Source organism: Phoenix dactylifera, chromosome 14, assembly GCF_051530095.1.
Source record: "Phoenix dactylifera cultivar Ajwa chromosome 14, Ajwa_hap1_PhDact_Kaust_v1.1, whole genome shotgun sequence".
Classification (NCBI taxonomy): domain Eukaryota; kingdom Viridiplantae; phylum Streptophyta; class Magnoliopsida; order Arecales; family Arecaceae; genus Phoenix; species Phoenix dactylifera.
In genome coordinates, this window is record NC_143203.1 from 16,351,993 (window position 1) to 16,374,543 (window position 22,551).

The 22,551-nt window shown below is 39.5% G+C and overlaps 1 protein-coding gene across 4 annotated transcripts in view; it reads left to right on the forward strand.

The window, feature by feature from the left end:
* The window catches only part of LOC103723337 (uncharacterized), a 54,897-nt gene that overhangs the window by 27,070 nt on the left and 5,276 nt on the right, over positions 1-22,551 (forward strand). Inside the window, exon 1 of one of the 4 annotated variants that reach the window (XM_088710599.2) lies at positions 19,777-20,258. The exons of 1 other annotated variant lie outside the window; for it this stretch is intronic. The gene's annotated coding sequence lies outside the window, so the exon portion shown is untranslated. Of the gene's footprint in view, positions 1-19,776; positions 20,259-22,551 lie in introns of those variants that run through there. 2 more of the 4 variants (XM_008814224.6, XM_008814225.6) reach the window with 2 other exon arrangements.

Below are 22,551 nucleotides of genomic sequence, written 5' to 3' on the forward strand. Positions count from 1 at the left end.
GGATCAGACTGGTATCTGCTCACTACTCCTAGTGAGTATGCCACGTCTGGTCTACTACATGTCATGGCATACATTATAGATCCCACTGCCGAAGCATATGGAATTCTATCCATACTCTCTCTTTCTTGAGGAGTTGTCGGACAATCCCTTTTAGAGAGGTTAATTCCATGGCCCATCGGAAGATAGCCTTTCTTGGAATTAATCATACTGAACCTCTTCAGTATAGTATCAATGTATGTGGATTGGGATAATCCAAGCAATCTTCTAGATCTATCTCTATAGATCTTCATCCCTAGGATGTAAGATGCTTCTCCCAAATCCTTTATGGCAAATTGAGATGATAGCCAAACCTTTATTCCTTGTAATGCAGGAATGTCATTCCCGATTAAAAGAATGTCATCCACATACAAAATAAGGAATATAATAACTGAACCATTTGTCCATTTATAAATGCAAGGTTCCTCTTCATTCTTAATGAAGCCATATGTTTTGATTACCTTATCAAAACGTATATTCCAACTCCGTGAAGCTTGCTTTAATCCATAAATGGATTTTTGAAGCTTGCACACTTTAGACTCATCTGCAGATGTAAAACCTTCAGGTTGTATCATATACACTTCTTCTTCTAAATCTCCATTTAGAAATGCGGTCTTTACATCCATTTGCCAGATTTCATAGTCTAAATGTGTTGCTATCGCAAGCACAATCCGAATGGACTTGAGCATTGCCACAGGAGAAAACGTCTCGTCATAGTCAATACCATAACATTGACGATAACCCTTGGCAACCAGACGGGCTTTATAGGTCTCTACCTTTCCGTCTGCGCCTCATTTTCTTTTGAATATCCACTTACACCCTATGGATTTAATTCCTTCGGGTGGGTCAACTAATGTCCAAACATCATTGACCTTCATGGATTCCAATTCGGATTGCATGGCTCCAAGCCATTTATCAGAGTCATACCTCTGCATTGCATCCATATATGTGATCGGATCCTCATCGTTTTCATCAAGTTCGATAGGATCCCCATTCCGGACCAAGAACCGTAGTATCTGTCCGGCTGACGTGGTACTCTACCCGATCGCCTTAATGGTGCATCTAATATGGGTTCTGGATCTGATCTAATCAAATCCGACTCAACTGGTTCAGTAGATGGTGTCGGATCTTCTACATGTTGAATTTCTCTAAGCTCAATATTAGAGCTATTTGTTCCTTCACCAAGGAATTCCTTTTCTAAGAAAATTTCTCTATTGCTTACGAACAACTTTTGTTCTTCAGCAAAGTAGAAGTAATATCCTTTAGTTTCTTTAGGGTAACCAACAAAGAAACATTTGTCAGACTTGGGTTCAAGTTTGTCTGTCTTCAAACGTTTGACGTACGCCGGACACCCCCAAATCCTAAGGTGAGAGAGCATCGGCTTACGTCCAGTCCACATCTCATGTGGTGTTTTATTTACAGACTTACTTGGAACCTTATTTAGAATATAGCAGGCTGACTCAAGAGCATATCCCCAAAAGAATATGGGCAGATTAGCAAACCCCATCATGGATCGAACCATGTCTAACAGAGTTCGATTTCTCCTTTCTGACACACCATTATATTGTGGTGTACCAGGAGGAGTCCATTGGGAGAGAATCCCATTTTCTCCTAGATATGTCAAAAATTCACTGGAGAGGTATTCACCTCCTCGATCTGATCGAAGAGTTTTAATACTCTTTCCAGTTTGTTTTTCTACTTCATTACGATATAATTTGAACATTTCAAATGATTCAGATTTATGTCTCATTAAATAGACATAACCATACCTAGAAAGGTCGTCTGTAAACGTAATGAAATATGAATACCCACCTCTAGCATCTGTGCTCATTGGCCCACATACATCAGAATGTACAAGGGTCAATAAATCACTGGCTCGTTCACCTTTTCCGGTAAAAGGTGATTTGGTCATTTTACCAAGAAGACATGATTCACAGGTTGTCAATGATTCACAATCATTAACATCAAGGATTCCCTCTTTACTTAACCTGTTCATCCTATTCTTGTTAATATGACCTAGCCTATGATGCCAAAGGTAGACATCCGTGACATTATCTATTCTAGGGCGCTTATTGGATTTATACATTACATGAACAGGCTGTGACAAAATGTAAATGCCATTACTCAGAATTCCATTCATTACAACAACACCATTCCAAATGACATTGCAATAATCCTTTTTTATTGATATTTCATAACCATTTTTGGCCAAAAGGCCTACAGAAATGATATTCAATAGAAAACTTGGACAATAGTGACAATCACTAAGGACATTTACATGAGAGCTGAATTCAAGTTTAAGAATTCCTAAAGCTAGAACTGGAACTGGTCTTCCATCTCCAACATTCAGGAACCTTTCTCCTTCTTCAAACCTCTTACTGACTTGTAGCCCCTGCAATGAATTGCAAATATTAAAAGGACTACCGGTATCCAATACCCAGGTCGAATTATCACAAATAGAAAAATTGCAAGGTGTTATCATATAAGTACCTTGATTGGCAACTGATTGCCCACTTTTCTTAGGCCGGTTCGGATCGAGGGATGCAATGTAAAGAGGACAGTTCCTCTTCCAATGTCCTTGCTTCTTGCAGAAGAAGCACTCCGCCTTGCTCTGATCAGCCTTTTTATTCTTTTTCTGACTAGGCTGAGCATGGTGCACCTGTTTCTTTTGGATTTTATTTTTCTTTTTCCCTTTCTTAAAGGAGCGACCCTTGGATGAACCTCTCACTAAATTCACCGTCTTCTTAAGAAGTTGGTGATCATTCTCAAACGTCTGTAGTAACCTCAACAATTGGTGATAATTCACTACAGGTTTCGTCATACGAAAATGAGTGAGAAAAGGACGGTATGATCCAGGCAATGAGTTTAGTATGGCATCCTTCCCCAATTGATCATGAAGGGGAAAGCCAAGAGAGCTTAGACGCTCGATCAACTCAATCATGTACAGTACATGATCAGTTACCGAGGTCCCATCTTTCATTCGGGCGCTGAAGATGGCACAACTAGTTTTGTGCCTCTCAACATCGTCAGGAACGCCGAATGATTCATTCAACACTTGAATGATATCTTCCGGCTGCGTATTCTCAAAACGCCTACTAAACTCATCACTCATTGCTGCCAACATGATGCATCGAACAGTGATCCAGTCACTGAGCCACTTCTGATAAGTGTCTCTGGCCGATCTTGATGCATTAGCAGCGGGCTGCTCAGGTGCTTGATCCGTTATTACATAAAGGATCCTCTCATGCTCTAGCACTATTTTCAGTTTCCTATGCCAATTATTGAAATTTGGACAAGTCAACTTGTCATTGTCCAACAATGAGCGAAGTGATAAATTAGTGGCCATTTCTGCATAAAAAGAAAATTTGGCTATTAGTATATGAATTGACTAAACACAGTAGACTTGGACTTTAGTCTAAAGATATTTTCACTATTTTATACAAATTGGTAGCCTCTACCTCTAATTCGAAAAATTACTCCCAATTCTTTAGTGGGCACTAGAACCCAATAGATCACATATAGGCCCGAGTGTGGCTCGGCCAACCCATATGCACCTATTGGTAGGTTCTTAACCAATTGCTTCACCAAGCAACTTCTAGTGATGATTTTGCCCTAGGTTTTCCGGCAGGCGTGTGGCGCCTCCACCGAATACCCTAGTCAGGTCCAACCATTAAATGATAGGGTTAAGTCTAATCAACTAATAGACGACCAAGCCCGAGTGTGGCTCGGCTCACCTGACCGCCTATTGAAGGTACACTTAACTCATCATATATTGAATGACAATTCCAATGCTTGATAAGTACCAGGCGTGTGGCGCCTCCAATAATTATCAAAACATTGGACCCATTATCACCCAACTTAATGGGAGGCTATGACCTAGTTATCCCCATAACCATTTCATTTTAAGGACCTAATAATTTTAGAGAATTTCATAATTATGATAGATGAGAAGATCCGGTTAGTCTAATTTCTCCCACTGACTTCACCAAATCAGATTAGACTCAAACCGATTAAGGAGACACCTAAATCAGTCATACTGATTTTTCTTAAGGCATGGGCTAACTCGAATCATTAAGTGATCCAATCAAAATGTGATTGACCATGTCGGCCAGGTAAGTGAGATCGGTGGAAGGGATATGCCATTCACTCGACAAAGACGAATCAGTGCGAGTAGCTCCCAATTAAAAACCACCGGTCAAAACTGCCAAACTTACCTTAGACACCGACTGGTTAATCAATTTCGATTTGATTACTCAAATGACTCGGGTTACACCTCTGAGCCTAAATCAAGTTCCATCTTGGTCTAATCAAAGACATGGAATTGATCAATCTACAACTATTGTATTTAACCTAGAGTTTTCTTGACCTAATCTAGTTACTACTTAATTAGATTTGATCAATTAACTCTAATTAGACCATGTTTGATTCTAACCTTAGGTCTAACCCAATCCTAAGAACATGATTCAAGCTAACCCATATGCCCAAAGAATTATGCAATGTCAATTAATTGAGTTACAATTCTATTTCATAACACTTAATTCTCGATTAAGTTTAGACTTATGAAAGTTTTGATCATTGCATATTTCTTTTTAATTACATATTAATTACAATCTTTCAGTTCTTAAAACATATTTTCAGATCTGAGTTTTTGTAATTAATCATATGTAATCAGATTTAATTCATGTTTAAGTCATTATGTTTTATGTTCATGCATCACATATACATAACAACATGAATTAATACAAACAACATACATCTTATGTTTTTATTTTTTCACTTTTATTTTTAGATCTGATTTGTTCATTAAAATCAGAGATCATATGAATCATAAACTTTATTTAGATCTAATCTAAACAATATTATGATTTCAGATTTATTCATGTTACTAATCCTAACACAAACATGCATCATATGCATCCAAAATTTCAGATCTACTTAATCATGCATAATCAGCAATTAAATCAATCATAAAAAGCACTTTAGATCTAATCTAAATATGTTAATGATTTCAGATTTAATTGCAAGAATTAAAACATAAAAGTTTAAACATAAACCTGGCTCTGATACCACTGAAAGTGAATCCTAGGTTCTTCGGTGTTTAGCATGCTGATTTTTTTTTTTTTTTTTGAAAACCATGGCTGAACCTGATCGGGTTGCCTACGTACCCCTTCATAAGGGGGATCAAGCCATATGTAGTTCTTTTTAAGTTTTAAAACGCAGCGGAAAAATCGAATCAAACAATTTAATTCATGCATGCTTACAAGATCAAATCTAGAAATCAGCACCTTAAGAACACATAGGATTATGCCGGAATTGTTTAAACAATTATGCTAAAACTTTTATGCATGATTAACTATCAGATCTGAAACTTAAGAACTCTATTCCAATTAATCTCCGAATATCCATCGAATGGATTCTGGAGATATCTCCGTGAGGAGCCCCAAAAGAGGGTAAAACCTCGGAGAATTGGACCTAGACCTTGACACCATAATAAATGATTAATGCTAGATTAATACCTTTTATGATGGATGAAAGTTGTGAATCTGATTCTTGACTTCGCAGCCACGCACACGAATGGCCTCTACGAGAAGTACACGCGAAGTCCTGAAGGATCTTCTTCCGCAACAGTTCTAGCAGCTGCAGAACACTTGAAAGCTGAAATCTGCCCGCCGGGATTCAATCAACTCTTGATCAATCGTCTTGAAGCAGATAGAGATGAGGTTTGTAAGGGAAGTAGAGGACTCAGATCTGATCTTGAATCTTCTAGATATTCACCCTGAAAACCCTATCTAAAATGGAGAAGAAGAGGAGGAGGAGGCGGGTGAGGAAGAAGGCTGCAATGGATGTATTTTTGGTGCCCATGTTTGACCCCTTTTAATGGCCTCCGAATTTTCATTCAAAATTCGAAATTTATTTTTAGAAAACCTCTTTTAGTTGGCACATGCAAAGGAATAGGAACAACCCAAATCAGATCTCAACCAAATCTGATTTAAATTCAAATTTTAAACACATGTGCAAGAGGGAAGGAATTTGAAATCCATGCGGCAAGGTAAAACACTTCATAATTTCAAAATCACCTCTTGAAATTCGAATTTAATGCATTCAAAAACTCAGACGCCACCTTGGCTGATGGTTTGAGTGATTAAAATCATTTAACACATTGCTTAATGTTTGAATTTAAATTCAAATAACAAACAATGTCGCCATGTGTCAAACAATGGGTCCATGTGCCATGCAATAATTTTGGTTTATTTAAAATTCATGAAATCCAATTCCATGTCACCAATAATTGCCACATCATCTGAGCCTAATTCCCTTAGGTTGCACCTAATCAAATTTGGTCAAACCCGAATTAAAACAAAGCAATTTGGTTGAACCCAATCTAATCAGGTCAGACCCTGATTGAGCTCAAATTAATCCAATTCAATTTTGGCTCATGCAAACTCAATCAAATTGAATTATTACTTTGTGTTGGACCTAATTCAATTAGGTCAATCCCCAATTAAGAACAAATTAATTTAAAATTAATTTGATCAGCTTAAGTCCTTTTTGGTTCTGACCTAATCCAATCAGGTCAAAACCCTGATTGAGCCCAAACTTGAATCCAATTCAATTTGGCTCATCCTTAGCACAATTACTCAATCAAATTGAGTTTATTAGTAATTTAATTACTAATTAATCCTTCAATAATTACTTTAATTATTTTATAAGATAATTTGCCAATCAAATTGACCAAATTACCCCTGAATGATTCTTAATCATTCATCAGCTTTCTTGATCAATCAGGAATTTTCTATGCGTGTGACCTCATAGGTTCGAACCTAAGCCGGTAGTATAGGAACAATTTTCTACACTAATCGATGTGACCATCTAGCAATGGTACCCGACGTCCGGATAGGTCGAATATATGCGAAGCAAATATTCTGGAACCCTGAACTATGGTTACTGTATAATTAAATCCCTTTGACTCCTAATGCCAGGATGACTTAGAGCTCACTGTCAACCCTATAATTAGTACATCCATTATGTGATTAACTTTAGATATCCCGTGACTCCTCACTGGGATTACCCTGGCCAAGATTTTGCTAAATTAATCACAAGACATTATCTCCTGTTTTCAGAGGGGTCAATTCCATCTTGACTCACAACTGACTACGCAAGTACTTGACTGCACCCAGTGGCCTTCCGTCACTGAATTAGAAATTCAAGTAGTCCGGTACCAAAGTATAGTGAGTTGCTTGCTAGTCACAGGTTGCGGTCTCAGGTCAGAGGGCCAAACTTATACCCATATCCACTCGGAACATCTCTCGACAGTAGAGCGTTCCGGAATTGGTCACGTTTAGTGAAATGTACTTCTACACTTCACTTGTGTGGCATACCAGTGTCTCCACACTCCTTGGTTAAGAGGACAACCAACGTATATGTCACACAACGACCTAATCTTGATAATGTTGTCGTCCTAGTAACAACATATCATTTCGTCGCAAACAAGTTTAAGGACTCAAAGATAAATCCTCCTTTATCATAACATAAGTCCTAAGGACTTCATCATATAAGAGTTCATTTGAAGATGAAATGATGAATAATGCCAAATAACACTTTATTAATTTTTCAATTCATTTACAAAATTCAATCATCAATATGCTGACGATTGACATTTAGGATACAAATTCCAACAGACCCCCCCCCCCCCCAAAAGTCTACAGGATCCACCCAATAACTATCACATAGTCATCCTTCAGGAGGACGTCTTTCTCCTGCAAGGCATGCCGAACATAACACAAGCCAGACTAGGCCAAGATTTAACTTTTGATGTTGTTTGTGTAGCCTCTAGTTGAACTAGAGAGAGCCTACTGTTATCCCATTATTCTAAATATTGAAGATTTTGGCTGGATTAGGTTTCGTAATTTTTTCCTTCACATCGAAAAATTTTTTATATTAAAAAATTGTGTTGCCTCTTGTTTGTGGATTGTTTGATTATTTTGCTTGATAATTTCTTGTGTAGAGATTATTGTTGCTTGATGAGTGATATCTCATTTAATTACACAAAGAGAAAAAAAAGTTTGCGGCATCATTATTTCTTGATTGTATTTTTCAACAAAGTGGTATCAGAGCAGGGTTGCTAGTGGCTAAATTTTTTTATGTTGATTAAATAGAAAAGCATTCAGGTGGTAGCTGTTGGGAACCCGCCCATGCCGCTGATATTTCAAAAATTTTTCAGATGGCAGCGGAATCGGCATACACGGGTTCGACGTTCATCGCATGAACGCTTGTTTCGAGACCTTTCGTAATTAGGTAAGAATTAAAGCTTTTAAAACAATAGGAAGATCAAATCTTCACCTTGCGCGGGTAGACGATCACCGCGAATCTGAATTCGTGGTTATGGGAGAGGGTTCGCTTGAAGCCGTTCAAACGTCCGGCCTCTACGGGTATCCACACGAAGTAGAGAACCGATCAAAGCTTTCTTGTCTTCCCGGGGTGCTAGCTCCCTTGCAAAGACTCCTTTGATGGCTGATCTCTTCTCTTTCTTTCAACTCTTGAAAGTGCTTGAGAGGAGGAAGAAGAAGGTTGAAGAAGAGGAAGAAGAAGAATCCCCACGCAGCCTTCTTTCTTTTCCCTGCGTTGGAAGGAAGAAGGGAGGAAGAGGATGCCGCCAACCTTTGGCCTTGGTCTTCCTTGCTTGCGGCTGATCACAAGAAGAGAGGAGAGGGAGGCTCACGGCAAGGAGAAGGAGGAGTTCTTCTATGCCTAGGGCGCCGGCCTCACACCTCCTTTTATAGCCATCTAGGGTTCCTACTAAGTAGGAACCCTAGACGTCTTTCCAAAGAGGGGGCGCCGGCCCCCTCTCTTGTGCCGCACCAATGGATCAAGGGGGAGGGGCTTGCGCCCCTCCCTCTTGGTAAACCCTAGTCCACATTAGGGTTTGCATTGCCCTAATGTGGTCAAGCCCTAATCCTATTAGGTTTAGCCCAAGGGTGAACCAATGGATCCAATCTAGGTAAGTCCTAATCCAATTAGAACTTGAATCAATTTTGACTCAATTGAACTCTTCAATCCTAATCCAATTAGGAGTCTTATTGATTCATTAGATTAATAATTAATTGTGACTTAAGAAACCCTAATCCATATTAGGATGTATTTAGTCCTAATCCAATTAGGATTAGATTTGAATCCGAAGTCCTAATCCAATTAGGATTCCTAGGAATCCTACTCCAAGTAGGAATCCAATTTTAATTCAAAATTCCTAATCTCATTAGGATTGTAGGAATCCTATTCCAAGTAGGAATTCCAGTCCTATTCCAACTAGGATTCCCAGCCCTAATCCAATTAGGACTCTAGGAATCCCTTCCGAAGTAGGATTTGTGTTTAAGTCTAATTAATTAATTCCCTTTGTTTCTTCTTCAACTTCTTATCAATCAAATTGATTTCTTGTGATTCCTAATCACGATTTCAACCATCGGATCGGTCAATACTTCTAGTGTGTGTGACCCCATAGGTTCTATTCTGACTGGTAGTGAGATATATTGTGATCTCTATCACTATATCATTGAAAACTCCTTTCAATGGGTTGGAACGATTCCAACTCAACTCATTAGGGTTTATCGATCATCAAGATAATCCCTATAAGTCCCACCATCCACCAGTGACACCTAGCAGCATGTAGTGGCTACCCAGCAGAATGGAATGATGAACCTCTAGGTGCAGTTAACATGTGATACAGTCCTACTATCGTGGATCCCTACAGGACGGAGGTCATGGACAACTCGTCAAACCCCATCGTCTGTCATATGTCAAGATTTATTTGACTCGAGTTCGATAGTGAAAAACTCTTTCTCCACTGTGTATACTGCCCCGGCCGAGGTCTTACGAACTCAGTCTTATAAATCACATAGGATCTCTCCTTATCTATCAAGGTCGATAGATTCCATATAGGTGCATACCCTACTCCTACAGTGAACTTACTGCAGCCAATCTACACTGCATGGACCCATATGGCTAGAGACCATGTATGTGTGCAGTCAAACTACAATAACCTCACTGTGAGTAGCCGAAGCACCGCAGGTCAAAGGACCAGTCACACTACTGCAACATCAAGCAAGTCACTGACGAGTGGATAGACATCCAAGTGACTTCTTGTATTGGTCACGCTCAGTACCCTTGTTCTCTAACAAGCACCTGCACTATCACTTCAGTGTCCCTACACTGTGGACTCAAGTCTCGTCCATCCAGAAGGAGAGTGATCTGTGCACTGATCGGATCGATCACCGTCCTCGTGATGATCCTTTGATCAGGAGCATTTAGAAATTAATCACCAATGATACATGGCTCAAATTCTCAACTCTTGAGAATATGTATCATCATCTTATTAATTTCTTGGACGATTCATAGACACATAAACAATATGAATGAAAAAGATGCCTTTTATTTATTCAATAATAAATAGTCAAGTACAAAATTATGTCCCTAGAATCAACAATGTGTCAGCCAAATTGGCTTCTAGGGCATACATCTAACAATCTCCCACTTGCACTAAAGCCAATTGGTCATATATCTTAGGCCCATCTTCTCAAGGTGGGCTTCAGTCTTTTGCTGACTCAGCTGCTTAGTGAAAGGGTCTGCCACGTTATCCGCGGAGTCTACTCTCTGCACCTCTACATATTTCTTCTCCACATAGTCGCGTATGAGGTGAAAGCGCCGCTCTATATGCTTAGACTTCTGATGAGACCTTGGCTCCTTAGCAAGGGCTATGGCGCCATTATTATCGCAGTAGAGTGTTATGGCATCTGATGTCATCACATCCAACTCTGCAATGAATTTCTTGAACCAGAAGCCTTCCTTAGCAGCTTCAGAGGCGGCGATGTATTCGGCTTCCATAGTAGAATCAGCAATGATCGGTTGTTTAGAACTCTTCCAATTCACCGTACCACCATTGCACAAGAACACGTATCCAGATGTTGACTTCCTGTCATCGACATCAGTCATGAAGTCTGAATCTGTGTACCCTTCTACCTTTAACTCTGATGATCCTCCAAAAACCAAGAATAAATCTTTAGTTCTTCTTAAGTACTTAAGAATATTCTTCACAGCTGTCCAGTGTTCTTCACCTGGATTCGACTGATATCTGCTTGTGACACTTACAGCAAGAGCTATATCAGGTCGTGTACATAGCATGGCATACATGAGGCTTCCTATTGCCGATGCATAAGGAATCTTGCTCATGCGCTGAATCTCCTCAGGTGTGTCGGGGCACATCTTTTTGGAGAGATGAATTCCATGCCTTAGGGGTAAAAGACCCCTCTTGGAGTTTTCCATGCTGAATCTCTTCAGCACCTCCTCTATGTACATTTTCTGTGACAGGCCAAGCATCCTTTTAGATCTATCTCTATAGACCTTTATTCCCAAAATATAGGATGCTTCCCCAAGGTCTTTCATGGAGAATTCTTTTGACAACCAGACCTTGACCGAGGTTAGCATGGGAATATCATTCCCAATCAGGAGAATGTCATCTACGTACAGTACGAGAAAAGCGACAGCACTCCCACTAACCTTTTTATAAACACATGGTTCCTCCTCGTTTTTGATGAAATCAAACGTTTTGATTGTATCATCGAAACGAGTGTTCCAACTCCGAGATGCTTGCTTTAGTCCATAGATGGACCTTTGCAGCTTGCAGACCTTGTGATCTCTATCACTGGAAGTGAAACCCAAAGGCTGTTCCATATAGATATCTTCATCAAGATATCCATTCAGGAAAGCAGTTTTCACATCCATCTGCCAGATTTCATAGTCATGAAATGCTGCAATGGCAAGCAATGTCCGGATGGATTTTAGCATGGCTACAGGTGAAAAGGTCTCCTGATAGTCAATACCTTCGCGCTGACTATACCCTTTCGCCACAAGCCTTGCCTTATAGGTCTCTACCTCTCCATCCGAACCTATTTTTCTTTTGTAGATCCATTTGCATCCAATAGGTACAATACCTTCTGGTGGATCTACTAAGGTCCAGACTTGGTTGGAATGCATGGAGTCTATCTCTGACTTCATAGCTTTCAGCCATTTCTCGGAATCGATATCAGATATCGCCTCGTTGTAGGTCTTGGGATCCTGTATGTGATCCCTATCTCCCATTAGGAACATTTCCTCGGTATCCTCTTCTAGTATACCTAAGTATCTATCGGGAGGATGGGAGACCCTACTAGATCTACGAGGTGGTTGAGGGACATCGTGTACTGGCTCTGTATGAATGGGTTCTATAGGATCCATGACTCGTTGCTTTTCAGAGACTTTCTCTTCAAGCTCAATTTTCCTCCCACTGCCTCTATCAAGGATAAACTGATTTTCCAAGAAGATGGCATGACGGCTCACAAACACATTGTGATCCTCTGAGACGTAAAAATTGTATCCTAATGACTCTTTAGGATATCCTATAAAACGAGCACTTATGGTCCTAGCCTCTAACTTGTCCGCCTGTAGTCGCTTGACGTGGGCCGGACATCCCCAAATCTTGAGATGACCCAGACTTGGTTTCTTACCATGCCATATCTCATACGGTGTGGTAGGAACGGATTTAGAGGGAACTCTATTCAATAAATAAATCGCTGTGAGTAAGGCATCTCCCCAAAGGAACATAGGTAAATCAGTGAAGCTCATCATGGACCTGACCATATCCAATAGGGTCCGATTTCTCCTCTCTGACACCCCGTTGAGTTGAGGTGTACCCGGAGGTGTCCATTGTGAGACTATGCCGTTTTCTTTGAGATAGTCTCGGAATTCCCCACTAAGGTATTCTCCTCCCCGATCTGATCGAAGAGCCTTAAGAGGTTTTCCAGTTTGTTTTTCTACTTCATTCTTGAACTCTTTGAACTTTTCAAAAGATTCAGACTTGTGTCTCATAAGATACACATACCCATACCGTGAATAATCATCGGTAAAGGTAATGAAGTAAGAATAACGTCCCCTGGCTAGCACATCGAATGGGCCACATACATCTGTATGTACTAGGGTAAGTATTTCAGTGGTCCTCTCCCCATGTCCTACAAAGGGTAGTCTAGCCATCTTTCCTTGAAGACAGGACTCGCAAACTGGATATGACTCGGAAGTCAATGAACCTAAAAGCCCATCTTTATCCATTTTGTTCATTCTATCTTCTCCAATATGGCCAAGTCTGAGGTGCCACAAATATTTTTGGTTTATCTCATCTCTGGATCTTTTGGATCCTTTGGCACTCACATCTTGCTCGGTAACATTCACAGATACATCCATATGTAAATGGTAGAGACTGTCAATCATAAAACCACGTGCGACTATTTTATTTCTCAAATAAATAGAACAGCAGTCTTTGTCAAATGTAAAAACATGACCTTCCTGTGCTAGACATGAAACAGAAATCAAATTTCTGCTAGCAACAGGTACATAATAGCAGTCTCTAAGTATTAAACTAAATCCAGACGGTAGTCGCAGATGGTAGGTGCCCACAGCCACAGCAGCAACTTTTGCCCCGTTGCCAACCCGAAGGGTTACCGCACCTTCCGCCAGCCTTCTACTTTCCTTTAGACCCTGCATGGTAGTGCACAAATGAGCACTAGAACCAGAATCTATAACCCAACTAGAAGTAGAAGAAACCGTTAGATTAGTTTCAATAATGAGCAAGTCTATACCTTCTGAAGGTGTGTCACCTTTCTTGTTCTTCAGGCTCTCGAGGTAGGAAGGACAGTTTCTCTTCCAGTGGCCTTCGACATTGCAGTGGAAACATTTTCCTTTGTCGTTAGCCTTTTTCTTTTGAACTTCCTTCTTTGGCTTCTTGTCTTTCTTCTGCTTCTTTGCAGGCTTCTTTTTCTTCCAAGTAGACTTTCTCTTGGAACCAGAAGTCAACTCAGCAGCGAGGACATTGCCCCTTGAACCTTTCAAGGCTCCCTCAGCAGTTACCAACATGTTGATTAGTTCAGTCTTAGTGCATTCAATCTTATTCATGTGGTAGTTTACTATAAACTGACCAAATGAATCAGGAAGTGACTGTAGGATCAAATCCACTTGCAATTCCTTGTGCATGTCCATACCGAGCTTCTCAAGCTCCTCTAGGTCCTTAATCATGGTCAGACCGTGATCATGGACAGACTGCCCTTCGCGCATCTTCGCTTTGAAAAGCCTCTTGGACACTTCAAAACGAGCTGTGCGACTCTGCTCACCATACAACTCTTGTAGGTGTGCCAGTATGTCCCTAGCAGTCTTTATATTTTCATGCTGGCATTGGAGTTCATTAGACATAGATGCCATCATATAGCATTTTACTCTAATGTCATCATCCAACCACTTTTTATGCATCTCACGCTGAACATCAGTGGGACGTGCTGGTAATGTGGGGATATCTGAATCGAGTATATAGCCTATCTTCTCACAGTCCAAAACTATTTTGAGATTTCTAAGCCAGTCCTTGTAATTGGTTCCGGTCAGTCGGTTGGTCTCAAGAATACGGGTCAAAGGGTTTGAAGCCGACATTGTATCTGCAGAGAGTAAAGATTCTAGTTAGACTTTTGTACTTGATCCTAATCTGTCCTAAGGTCTTTTAGAACAAATGTGACTCCCACTATTTTCTCGAATTCCTCACACTCCCCTGGTAGGAAAACGGAAATCCCACACGACTAGGGTTTCTAGTGGGTACTGCGGTCCCACCAATTCACATGCCACCTCACCTAACAGTTATTGGTGACACATAGATGGATGAGTGTACAACTCTTGTACAATGCTTCTCAAGCATGTTGCAGTGCAACTTGGTCTCTAAGCCATGAAGACCTCACCTAACAGTTATTGGTCCCATTTCTTAGTTAAGTCTGACCCACCGTATAACCGTAGGAATAAAGTCGTCATTGGGTCCTCACCTAACAGTTATTGGTGCCCAACCCCACCTTTACCCTACAACATCTCATGTCTATAGAGAGGTCCAGCCCCCCAATGCAACTTGACCACTGTATCCAGCCGAGACAAGTCAACATCAGAAAGGCCTTAGCAGCTCTACTACAGTGGAAGACCTATTGACTTAATATTGGTTAATCAGGTCTTAGTGTTTGCAACTTGAGCCTTTCATAAGAGGTAATTGAACAATTGGCCAGGTAAGCAGGTGGGAGGCTCCCCTTACTCAGAGAGTAAGGTCCTAATTAAGTAACCACCTTTCATGCTTTCCTAGACACCAATTAGATCAATTAATCTAATATGACTTGCTCATGTCGGTTCACTCTCGACTTGATTGAGGAGGTTTTAATTTAGGTCTCAATTTGGTTTGCTACATCACATGTAGACCTATCTACCCGACTCTCATTCACATCACATGCAAACGGCGCATTGCAGGCAGTTATAATCGCGGCATCAAATTAAAGCTAAACTTTAACTAGGTGATGATCATGGATTCTAATTAGGTCGTATTACAAGCACATGCACATCAATCGATCAAGTGGTCTTCAACTCTTGAATTGGATCCAAGCTTCCTTGATTCGATCCTTGATCAACTCTTGATCCCATCGCCATCAACCGCTTAGACCCCTGTTCATCTCATGCATCGTCTTCGACTTGATCGTTGATGTACATCACATCACAGAAATACAACCAGATGTAAAATAAAAATAAAAATAATTTACATCTCCTTTTAGGAGGCACGCAGGCCTCTCAAAACATCAAATAAGATGCATGCAAGCATCTGAAAAATTACATGACATCGCAGATCACATCGCAGGTCATTACATTTGATACCAAAAGGGGTTGAATCCTATGATCATCACCGTATGCTACAATTATAATTTCAGATCTGAAAACTAACTGATTATATCATGACATAGGTCGCTGATCATGCTAATCATGATTCTAAACTTTGTAATCCCATTAACAATGCAATTAGAATCATCTTTTTATCACATAAAAATCAGCATGTAAAAAATCAGCACCCCTGAAAAAATCTGCATGCAGAATTTTTCAGCATGCATGATCATTTAATTTTCAGATCTAATATGCCTTTAGATATTTAATTCTTACCTTAATCTACGAAGCCTAGGCTCTGATACCACTGTTGGGAACCCGCCCATGCCGCTGATATTTCAAAAATTTTTCAGATGGCAGCGGAATCGGCATACACGGGTTCGACGTTCATCGCATGAACGCTTGTTTCGAGACCTTTCGTAATTAGGTAAGAATTAAAGCTTTTAAAACAATAGGAAGATCAAATCTTCACCTTGCGCGGGTAGACGATCACCGCGAATCTGAATTCGTGGTTATGGGAGAGGGTTCGCTTGAAGCCGTTCAAACGTCCGGCCTCTACGGGTATCCACACGAAGTAGAGAACCGATCAAAGCTTTCTTGTCTTCCCGGGGTGCTAGCTCCCTTGCAAAGACTCCTTTGATGGCTGATCTCTTCTCTTTCTTTCAACTCTTGAAAGTGCTTGAGAGGAGGAAGAAGAAGGTTGAAGAAGAGGAAGAAGAAGAATCCCCACGCAGCCTTCTTTCTTTTCCCTGCGTTGGAAGGAAGAAGGGAGGAAGAGGATGCCGCCAACCTTTGGCCTTGGTCTTCCTTGCTTGCGGCTGATCACAAGAAGAGAGGAGAGGGAGGCTCACGGCAAGGAGAAGGAGGAGTTCTTCTATGCCTAGGGCGCCGGCCTCACACCTCCTTTTATAGCCATCTAGGGTTCCTACTAAGTAGGAACCCTAGACGTCTTTCCAAAGAGGGGGCGCCGGCCCCCTCTCTTGTGCCGCACCAATGGATCAAGGGGGAGGGGCTTGCGCCCCTCCCTCTTGGTAAACCCTAGTCCACATTAGGGTTTGCATTGCCCTAATGTGGTCAAGCCCTAATCCTATTAGGTTTAGCCCAAGGGTGAACCAATGGATCCAATCTAGGTAAGTCCTAATCCAATTAGAACTTGAATCAATTTTGACTCAATTGAACTCTTCAATCCTAATCCAATTAGGAGTCTTATTGATTCATTAGATTAATAATTAATTGTGACTTAAGAAACCCTAATCCATATTAGGATGTATTTAGTCCTAATCCAATTAGGATTAGATTTGAATCCGAAGTCCTAATCCAATTAGGATTCCTAGGAATCCTACTCCAAGTAGGAATCCAATTTTAATTCAAAATTCCTAATCTCATTAGGATTGTAGGAATCCTATTCCAAGTAGGAATTCCAGTCCTATTCCAACTAGGATTCCCAGCCCTAATCCAATTAGGACTCTAGGAATCCCTTCCGAAGTAGGATTTGTGTTTAAGTCTAATTAATTAATTCCCTTTGTTTCTTCTTCAACTTCTTATCAATCAAATTGATTTCTTGTGATTCCTAATCACGATTTCAACCATCGGATCGGTCAATACTTCTAGTGTGTGTGACCCCATAGGTTCTATTCTGACTGGTAGTGAGATATATTGTGATCTCTATCACTATATCATTGAAAACTCCTTTCAATGGGTTGGAACGATTCCAACTCAACTCATTAGGGTTTATCGATCATCAAGATAATCCCTATAAGTCCCACCATCCACCAGTGACACCTAGCAGCATGTAGTGGCTACCCAGCAGAATGGAATGATGAACCTCTAGGTGCAGTTAACATGTGATACAGTCCTACTATCGTGGATCCCTACAGGACGGAGGTCATGGACAACTCGTCAAACCCCATCGTCTGTCATATGTCAAGATTTATTTGACTCGAGTTCGATAGTGAAAAACTCTTTCTCCACTGTGTATACTGCCCCGGCCGAGGTCTTACGAACTCAGTCTTATAAATCACATAGGATCTCTCCTTATCTATCAAGGTCGATAGATTCCATATAGGTGCATACCCTACTCCTACAGTGAACTTACTGCAGCCAATCTACACTGCATGGACCCATATGGCTAGAGACCATGTATGTGTGCAGTCAAACTACAATAACCTCACTGTGAGTAGCCGAAGCACCGCAGGTCAAAGGACCAGTCACACTACTGCAACATCAAGCAAGTCACTGACGAGTGGATAGACATCCAAGTGACTTCTTGTATTGGTCACGCTCAGTACCCTTGTTCTCTAACAAGCACCTGCACTATCACTTCAGTGTCCCTACACTGTGGACTCAAGTCTCGTCCATCCAGAAGGAGAGTGATCTGTGCACTGATCGGATCGATCACCGTCCTCGTGATGATCCTTTGATCAGGAGCATTTAGAAATTAATCACCAATGATACATGGCTCAAATTCTCAACTCTTGAGAATATGTATCATCATCTTATTAATTTCTTGGACGATTCATAGACACATAAACAATATGAATGAAAAAGATGCCTTTTATTTATTCAATAATAAATAGTCAAGTACAAAATTATGTCCCTAGAATCAACAATGTGTCAGCCAAATTGGCTTCTAGGGCATACATCTAACAGTAGTATGGTTAAAATCACATCTTGTAATTATTTAGTTTGGAAGCTCTGAATGGAAGATTTGCTATTTTGGAAAGTTTTGTATGATCCCATTGAAGAAGATAGTGCCAAACCAAGTGACAAAACTCGACACGAGTGGAAGAAAATGAATAGAAAGACGGTTGGATTAATTAGGCAGTGACTAAATGATAGTGTTTTTCATCATGTTGCTATGGAGACTAATATCCATAGTTTATGGAAGAAATTAGAGAGTCTCTATGAGTGAAAGATATTCATGATCAGAAAGCTTGTGAATATGAAGTATAAGGAGGGAAGTTTAGTGGCCGAGCATTTGAGTATATTTCAAAATTAGCCAACTACTATAAAAATGATGCTAGACAATGAGTTGCAAGCATTGTTGCTGCTTAGCTCCTTGCTTGATAGTAGGAAAACTTTGGTTGTATTACATAAAGACAATATGCTTAATGAAGAGACTAAAAGAAGTGAACATGGTGTGACTACACAATAAGAGGCATTGGTTACAGAAGGGCGGGGGAGGAGTAAAATTAGAATCTTGCAAAATTCTAACAATCATGATAAGTCAAGATGAAGGTTCATATTCAGAAAAGAGATCAAATATTTTTATTATGGCAAACTAGGGCACATAAAAAGAAAGTGCAGAAAATTTAAAAGAGAACAATCAAGGGGGAGAGATGATGAAAAGAAGAAAGAAAAAGATACAACATCAGTTGCATCTGATGGTGATGTCGTTATTAGTTGTGATGATATTTGGATAAATCTTACATACTAGGATTATACTTGGTTTGTTGACTCGGGTGCTTTTTTCATATTACTTTTCGGCGAGACTTTTTCACATCCTATATTAGTGGTGATTTTGGCAGGATGGAAAATAATGAAGTAATTAAGATTGTGGGCATGAGAGACGTTTGCATGGAAATCGGCATTGGGTGTCAACTATTGCTGAAATATGTGAGACATGTTTTAGATATCTACCTCCATTTGATCTCTGATGGAGTATTTGATGATGAAGGTTGCTATACAACTACTTTAGTGAAGAAAAAATAGAAGCTTATAAAAAGTTTTCTAATGGTAGCAAGAGGAAAAAAAATATATATATTCTTGCAAATTTAATGTTTACATGATTATCTTTATCATTTATTTTATTTTATACATATGTCCTCAAAGATATGTAGGAAGAAAATATTTATAACGATATACAGATAAATAATAAATTTATAAGAAAATATAGATATCTACTATAAAGAAATAATTATATATATATATATATATTTAAAAATATTATTTGTTTTGAGTATTATAAATCCTGTATTCCGGTATCCGCGAGACACGGGCGGTGGTTGACGCATCCCAACTGCGTCTGAAAATGAGAGAATCAAGAGCCCAAAACCAGGGACTGCTTTCCCCGGTATTCTCACAGTCTCCCTCGCCCTCGTTCCCTCTCTCACTCTCTCTAAACAAGCACCGAAACCACTTGGAGCCCGGATGAGACGGCACCAAAACCTTGAGCTCTGAGATCCCAATACCCCGGTACGTGTTGCCGGTTTCAAAAAGTGGAACTTTTTCCATTTTTCTTCCTCGGAGTTTCAGCCCTGGGGCAGCATCAGATCCGGTGGGACTTCGTTTTCCTGGTTTTTCTTGACGATTTTTTCATATGCACATTCACTAATTAAAGGCAGAAATGGAAAAAGGAGAGATCTTTCGATGTCGTCTGAGTCTTTTTATAAGTAATGGAGTGAGAAAGATTACATCTTTACGTGATATCCTTTGTTTCTTCGGAGAATTCTTTTGGATTTCTTTGTGCTGCTTTTGAGGTATTAGGGTTTTTTTTCCTGGTTTTCTTCTTCTGCTTTAGTAGTAATGGAGAGGTAAAGATGGGATTTTGGATGTGATTTCTTGCGTTGCTTATTGAGATCTATTTGGGTTTTGTTGCAACTTGCAGTTGTTGTCGGGTATCGTCTTCTTCTCTGAATTAGTTCTTCTTATTTAGTAGTGATAGAATGGTAGATATAGTATTAGGAAGTGATTTCCTATGTTTCTTTTGCAAGCCTATTAGAGATATTATGCTTCTCTCTGAATTTCTTCTTTACTAATACTAGTGAAGAGATGAAAATGGGGTTTCTTTGATTTCTTATGTTTCTTATGGAGATCAATCTGGGTTTGATTGCATCGGTGGCTGTCTATCGTGTACTCTGATTTTTGTCTTTTATTTTAGTAGCCAAGGAGAGGATTTTTCTTTAGTTTGATTTTGGTTCTACTAATGTGCTTCTCCTATTCCTATCTAATTGTTCTTATTGTAGTAGTAACAAAGATTTGAAATGGAATTTTGATGCGATACCCTTTCTACATCCTAGATATCTGTACGAGTCCAATAATGATCGTGGCAACATGTTCTCTGCTTATTTGATTGTTCATTCTTAGTAGGCATGGAGTGCCAGGCATGAAATTAAGATGTGATTCTTTCTGTTTCTTCTAGGTTTTTGTTATATAGCAGCAATAAAATGTTGGAGTTTGTATTTCGATATGACATTCTCAAACTCCTCTGTAAGTTTGTCTTTGATTCCACTGACTGTGAAATGCCGTCATTCTTTGATCTGATTCTCCTGTATCATGGAATCAAGGTCGAATTTGGATTTAAACCTCTGTTTCTTGTATAGTTTTTTTTTTCTGTTTATTTCAGTGACTGAGCTGTTGATAAAAAAATTCAATTTTTTAATGTTATTTTAGCTTCACGATGACCTTGATTTCTTGTTATTCTTCTCCATGCACTTCACAATCATGTAAAAGAGTTGAGTATAACTGTCTAACCACTTGAGCAACATTGCTATTCCTCTTTGATATTATTTTTGAGGTAAATTATAACTTAATACAAATTCTTTTGACATGCTTCCACTCTTTATACTTGTCTAGGTATGTTTCTTCCTGATCTTGCATTCTTACTCCATGCACCTATGATCTCCACTAATTGCAGTGTATCCATGTACACATGAAATAATGCTAAATTAACCTCGTTTATTATCCTGTCATGGAACTCCTCAAGATTCTTTTTGTGATACATCCAGATGTTGGTAACCTTTTCTCGAGTCAATTTAAAATTACTAAGCAAGATTGAAATGCCGACCCCTTAAAGTTGCATGTGTCTGATGATTCATTGATGTACGTGGTTACATATCATGCTTATGACAAGAGGAGGTCAAATTTCACCTAGTTAACATGATTTTTCAAAAGTACATACAGACTCTTGAGATTGAATGTTTTCGCATGAAACCTTTGTGAGACAGGTCTTGGGCAATAGCCCCTTGAGTTAGATACTTTGGATACTTACAGTGAAGAGAGAATTAGTCAGATATATACTTTGATATTAATTTTGATTGCATTATCTCAGCAAATCCATGCATATGGCCTATTTATTTATAATATACCTATTCTATATCTTTTTCTCCCTATGCACTACTCCGCCTCCCACTAATACGTAGAACGTCTTTCATCTCTACAGGCATATTTACAAGCTTCTTCCCCTCCCTCTCCCCTTCCTTCTCCCTTGTGACCATTGAGAGCCTCCTTTCTATGAGATCTCTTTAGGCATGGCTATCTTGTAGCAAGAAGTTTTTATTTCTTTTCTTCTCAAAATAACTGTTCATTTGGTGAAAGATCTAAATAAAATTAGTTATATTAAACCTTAATGATAAATTTAAATTAATAAACTTCTACAGTATGTGGTTATATGTTAACATATTTCCTATATCTTTTGACTTTGTGCAAATAGGTTCTTCAATGTGTGAAAAGTAGATGTTAATGTTTTCCCCTTTTTGTTTGCACGTGTTTTTTTTTTTTTGTGTGTGTGTGTGTGTGTTGTTGGGGGGTGGGGGGGGGGGTGTAGGTGTTTGGGTGAGTGATGATAAGAATATGTTATAAAGACTTAAGCCAACCAAATTCACAAACATGCATGTGATATTCCAGATCCCATTCCTACACTTGTGCAAGACTCCTAGTGATGTTTCTGCATTGTAGTTATCTAATATATCTAAACTTGTGGTTGCATTATGCAAAACGCATGCATGGCTTATCATATGAGAGATTCAGTACCATTAAGCTAGTGTCTTTATA